Below are 6,707 nucleotides of genomic sequence, written 5' to 3' on the forward strand. Positions count from 1 at the left end.
TTATGGAATAGTCATAGATTTGCAAGATAAATGTCCAGATACATAAGGCATGCTTCTGATCTGACAAGCATCACTTTTTTCCTATTAGCAGGCACGCAAATCTATTCCACTTTTCACACACAGCCATTGAGAAAATAAAATGTGAAGCAAACTGTCAAATATACAATAGGCATATTTGTGCAACTGTGCCACAGGTCAACTGAAATGACTACACAGCACAAGAATATCATTAGTTGTTTGGGCAATCTTTTCTACAAACAAGAGTGGCTGTTTTAACATTTGTTTCTATTGCCAAGTTTAATTATTATGAACCACAGAAAAAAAGCAACAGATTTATTTCAGGTGGGTTATATTACATTTTGAAATCTGCATTTCTTGTCATGTTTCTGTTCTGCAAAAATGTGATGAATACCATAAAGACAGAAGAAAATTGTTGCTGCAGTAAAATAATGCAGTTTTAATATATAGATTTTGAAAATGGGTCACTAAGGTGCCATTCTGGAACAAACCTTAACCACTCTTAATAGAATTAATTTCAGACTATTAGACATGAAAAGCTGACTTTGCAAACTTGCTGCACACCCATTAAAGAAAATACAGTCTTCCCAGAATGTTATATAAATTTCTGGAAGGAAAGGGTACCGATGAAGGAAAATTGCTCTATTTTGTCTTCCACTGAAAAGAAATGTTTAGCACCTTGTATACGGTCACATGAGCACAAAAGTATTTGGATGCATATTCTGTTGATCTGTCACATTCTGGCAAGTGTAGTAAAAATCACATTAAATGTAACTGATGTTAGTCAGCTGGCGCCTGGTACACCAATCCAACAAGCATACTTTAAGATTTCAAGTATAAGGCAACAGACTCTTGGATCCTGTGTAAGCTTGCAGGACTTTTCTGTTGAGTCTAGACTCAGATGCCTGAAACCTGTGTTAAGATTCAGAGAAGTTAGTGTTGACTCATGATAGCAAGCGAGGCCATTCAGTTCAAATGAGGATAAGATACGGAAATATCTCCTGGGTCTAGAAGGTACTACACAATGGACGAGAGAGCAAGATCACAATAATAGTCTAAGCCGAGTTTAATGTGTTTATTCTTTATGAGTTGCTAATAAAAAACAATTGCCAAGGAACAGGTGAGTTAAATAATGGTTTGGGATCTTTGTGCTATGCTTAGGTCAGAATAGAAACTCACCATGCGTTCCAAAATGCACTTAAGAAAATATATATATTCAAGAGACATGACTTGTTTCAACAAAACTTGCATTTCTTTTTTTTTTTTTCTTTTTCATTATTTGGTTAATTAAAAATGAGCCAAATATTTAGTATTACCTCCCTTAAACTGTGACTCAGAAGTTGTCTTTCTGTCTAAAATAACTAAGCCTGTTATGCTACTGAATCATGGGATTTTTTATTATATACAGCACATTAATGCAAATTGGAAGGACTGTCTTTGTAGAGTGTGTTGATATAAAATATATATATGGTCGCTGAAAGCATATTCCACTTTCACAATAGATCAAATCTAACAAGCTTCTTATTCAAAATCCAGGATGGAAATGCCCTTTCATATTTTGGATAGGTGGGAAGATGAATACACAAACATGTAAGTAGCCAAATCTAACTCTGAATAGTAACATTTTTGTAGGGTGAGACCCAGCATCTCCTAACTTAAATATGGAAATTGACTTGAAAATAGAATGGCAATATTTTAAAAGCAAGTCCTGTACATGTGCTAAATGGGACCCACATGAGCAACTTCAGCATCAGCCAACATTATTCTGCAATCATTTTTTACACTCTCTCATGTGCCAACTAGGCAGAATAATGATGTTCCAGCACAAAAGGCCATATGTATTGAGATATATATTGGTTACTCCATGGGAAGCCCATATGAGAACTGCGCTCAGCATACTTTGTCCTTTAGAATTTGTAAACAAGTGATAAGCTAAGTTTAATTAAAGGATGTTTGGCCTTGAAAAGTCATTTCTCAGCCCTAAAATGTCAGCAGTTCAGTTTCATAATATTTGCTACTGAACACAAATTATTTGGATTTCTCTCAGGAACACAGAACCGTACCTTCAGACTTGGTAGGCCCTGCTGAGGAAACAATGAATTACCTAAAGGGGGGAAACAAAGCAAGGGAAAAGAAACTGTATGCAACGGGGTCTTGCCCATTTCTCCTGCCTTACCTGCCTGTGGCAGGTGTGAGAGACTAGTGTAAGCCTTCTGCCAAGTTCTACACAGTCTGAGCAAAGAAAGCATAAAGCACAACCACTCTTATTTGGTACCATTTTCTACTTCAGTTTTGTAAGCATAAATAACATGAGAATCAAAGTTATGGAGTGTTGGGCCTTTTGAGTTCAGTGAAGAAAAGAAACAGGCTCCATTACATAACCAGTATATTTTGCCATATATTACTGGTTTATATAAATTTGTTTTTCTTGCTCAGGGAATTATCTGAATAATATCCAGTCATTGTAATATCCACTCATCCAGTCTGTTAGTAATGACAACTGACACCTGAATGCTAAGCTTGTTTTTTGGCTTCTTCTTAAATACTTTGCAAAAGGAATAAACACCAACTGCCCTTCTGTTGAAATGCATTGGTATTGAATCCAACAAAACAGGGTGTGTTGTTCTTGATTTCAACTTGCTGTTAACCACTTTTAACGGTTAAAAGGTAAGCTTGCTGCCAAGTGCAAATCAATAAATATTGACAAGGTAATTCAAAAGCTATGGGAATAGGGTAGAGACATACTTCAAGCTTTTTCACTGCAAATTCAAGCAGAAATAACTCTGATCCAGCTCTGATTATAATACAATACAATGAGTTGTAGTTCCAATTCTACACCCAGCTCCATAGGAATAGAGAGTGTACATCCAGGAAAGAAGTGCAAATTGTGTGTTACATAGGGCAGGAAAACTGGATTTGACCTGTCACATATGCAATCCTCACTTTAAGGGGAAAAGATACTGCAATAATCAATGCTCTATAATGAAATAAATGGCACTAAAACCACCTTCACTTCTAGCTGATGCAGGGCAAAGTTTGGCATTTACAAAGTAGCCCATTAAAGAGAGAGAAAGAGAAACCCATGTTCTGGGACTCCACTCCAATTATTTTAATAGAGACAGGTGGTTTACCCAAACCTCTAGGCCATGGAAATTTTCTAAGCAGTTTGGGCAGCTACTCAAGTAGAGTTAAGGGACAGAGAACAGGTATTTAACTTACCAGAGTCCTGGTTCCACCAGACATTGGATTGGCCTAGATTCCAATCCCAGGTGCCCCATACATGAGATGGGAGTTCAACATCCAGGGCTTGTAGGCACCATTTTGAAAGCCTTTGTGAGGAACTGGCTTCCTCTATGGACTCCTCCAAAGGCTACAAATTGTCTGGGTGATGTATGGAATGGTTTGGTCCTAGGTAGGTACAAAAATGACACACATTAGACATCTAGGGTATGGAGATTTGCTTCTCAAAAGATCAGCGAGGCTTTGGGACTCAAGGGGAGACCTGCAAATGTATGTAATGGTGGAGGTGAAAACCTGAAATTACTTTCAGTATACAATTCTGGGGTAAGGTCTCAAAGTTACTTTGGCCTTTGACAACAGAGCATCTTGCTCTCTGTGTTGAGACAATTGCCATTGAGAAATCAGTCTTAACTACAAGATAGTAGAAAAAGCATAATGACCCTGGATCAATGGGATACCTTGTCAAAGAGGTAAAAACCAAGGTTGGTCTGCATAGGTGGATGCTGTCTGGCAGAAATGCATGGATTCATTCTTTGAGAAATGGAGATTCTGTGTTATAAGAACACAATACAGTTTTATGGGTAGGCTATAACCTGATATGGCTGCTAACAGAAAGTCTAGATTATTTTAAATACATACTTAATGGTGGATGCCAGTCTCCAAAGGAAGGTGATGCTAAATATCTCAAAGGAGAAATACTACTACAGAATTAAGTGGGAGTCTAGGGGGGATTGTCGGAAAGTGATACCCCAACCCACCCAGAAGTGTATGAATATGCCTTTGTTCAAAATAGCTTATTTGCATTGAAAGTAACATGAGCTATTTTATTTAACATGTACTACAAGTGTCCTTGTGAGGAGGTAGTACAGAGTAGGTAGTGTGCCAAATGCATACCCTACCTTACTGCATACTGCTCCCCCATGCAAAAGAAGCTTTTATCTTTTTCTTCTTGGATAACAGATGCAACCTAAAGTCCCTTCCACATTGTAACACCATTAGTCATTGACCTTACGCCTGTGTCAGCACCATTCTGTACTGCTTGCAAGGTTTCCTAAATAACTAATGGTCTTCAGTAAATGGAGGCAAACTCTTTAGATTCTAATTAAACTAGTATCCTAAAACTGAGAAATGACATCCTATGGAAGGTACTCCTACTACTTGACTAACAGCATGGTACCTGAATGGCAAGTCTGAGGATTCTATGTAGCTGAGTGGTATACATCTTTCTTCCAGTGAGATATAAGCTTTTCAATTCCTTAACACCTTTGGGGTGGGTTTTACTGGGCCAAAGTTGTCTATATTTTTCTTTGCTGCCACCAAGTTATCTGAGCAAGCATAGATTCATAGATTGTAAGAGGCTGGAAGGGACCTTACAAGATTATCCAGCGAGGTGATCGTCCAATCTCATCTTGAAGATTTCCAGGATAGGTGATTGCACCACCTCTGGAGGGATTTTATTCCACAATTTGAATACCTTAACTATGAAGAAGTTTTTCCTAGTGTTAAGCCTGAAACGGTCTTCCAGGAATTTTTGGCCATTACTCCTGGTTTTCTCCAAGGGTGCCCTGGTGAACAGTTGTTTGCTGAGCCCTTGATATATTCCCCTGATACAGCGGTAACCTCTACCAAGTCCCCTCTCGGCCTTCTCTTTTTTACGCTAAAGAGACCCAAGCCCCTCAGCTTCTCCTCATATGGCTTGCCTTGCAAGCCTCTGATAATATGGGTGGCTCTTCTCTGGACTCTCTCAAGGTTTTCCACGTCCTTGTTGAAGTGCAGTGCCCAGAACTGGACACAGTACTCCAGCTGCCATCTCACCAATGCTGGGTAAAAGGGGGAATCACTTCCTTGGGTTTTGCTGGAGATGCATCAGTTGATGTATGCTGGAGTATTGTTTGCCCTGCTGGCTACAGCATCGCACTGACAGCTCATATTCATACTGTGGTCAATTATTACCCCAGGTCCCTTTCAGTCATGGTGCTAGTCAGTTCGGCGCCACTGAGCCTGTAAGTATGTTGGGGATTGTTCATCCCCAGATGGAGATCTTTACACTTCTCAGTGTTGAACGTCATCTGGTTCCAACCTGCCCAACTTGCCAGCCTTTTTAGGTCCACCTGTATCTGCAGCCTATTTTCAAGCTTGACCGTGCTGTCCAATAACTTGGTGTCATCCAAGATGGCGGAGATGGAATCTGGAGTCTATCAAGGATAGACTCCGCAATTCAAAAAGGATGTGGAGAAGCTCAAGTAAGTCCAGAAGACAGGACTGATTAGAGGACAAGAGAGCAGGCCGTATGAGGAAAGGCTGATAGACATGGCAGTCTTCAGCTGGAAAAGCATAGTCTCAGGGGTGATTTGGTTGCAGCCTATCTGTATATAAAGGGTGTGCACCAGGAACTGGGAGAACATCTGTTCACCAAGGCACCCCATGGGAACACTAGGTCCAACAGTCACAAACTCTTGGAAGACCGTTTTAGACTGGACATAAGGAAAAACTTTACTGTCCATTCCAGGGCCTGGAATAAACTCCCCCCAGAGATGGTGCAGGCACCTACTCTGGATTCCTTTAAGAAACACTTGGATGCCAATCTGGCTGGGATCATTTGGCCCCTGCTGATTGCCTGCCCTTGAGGCAAGGGGCTGGACCCGATGATCTTGCGAGGTGCTTTCCAGCCCTAATGTCTATGAAATCTATAAGGATCTCTGGCTAGGTCTAGACTCCCCTCTAGAAGATTGATAAGGCACTGCCAGGTACCCTGTGTGATTGGGTGTTACACAGATTGCAAGATTTTTCTTGGATCCCAGTTAAAAGACAAGTATAAGTAATGCCTCAACTTTTGATTCATTCATCACATAAACCAGGAATTTAAAATATTCCATACTGCCATCCCCCAAAATGCACCTCACCAGTAAGAGAGATATACTCTGGGTAAGGTTATTGGGTAGCTGCTGAAAACATTCAACAAAAATACTTGGTAAACTTCCCCAGAATATTGCTTATTGCCCTCCTTTACCTACCTCCCATGAAATTTGGCAACAAATTATGTGAGAATTATAGCCTTAGTCATAAGACAGAATACCATATGTTCTTATGTACAACACATCCCCAAATAAGACACACATCTTGTTTTTGGGGAGGCAGAACAAAGAAAAAATATTCTTTGCAGTTATGGTTGCATAGAGCAGGGACAGAGCCTAATCTTCAGCTGATGCACCTTCCCTTTTCCACTAAACTAAATCTGTGTCAGGGTCCACACAGGTGTTAGAGCCAGGGGTTGGAGGTAGTGGGGTGTTACCAGCAGGGGGAAGCTGAAGTCAAACCAGAGTTTACATGCTGAGCTAGAGGGGCTACCAGAAGTGGATGTCAGGAATTGAGCTGAAGTCAAACCAGGGCCCCAAAGGTCAGGGACTAGGTACATGGGCAGGAATGCAGGAACAGGCAGCAGGGAAATC

The sequence above is a fragment of the Alligator mississippiensis genome, chromosome 3 (genome assembly GCF_030867095.1).
Source record: "Alligator mississippiensis isolate rAllMis1 chromosome 3, rAllMis1, whole genome shotgun sequence".
Classification (NCBI taxonomy): domain Eukaryota; kingdom Metazoa; phylum Chordata; order Crocodylia; family Alligatoridae; genus Alligator; species Alligator mississippiensis.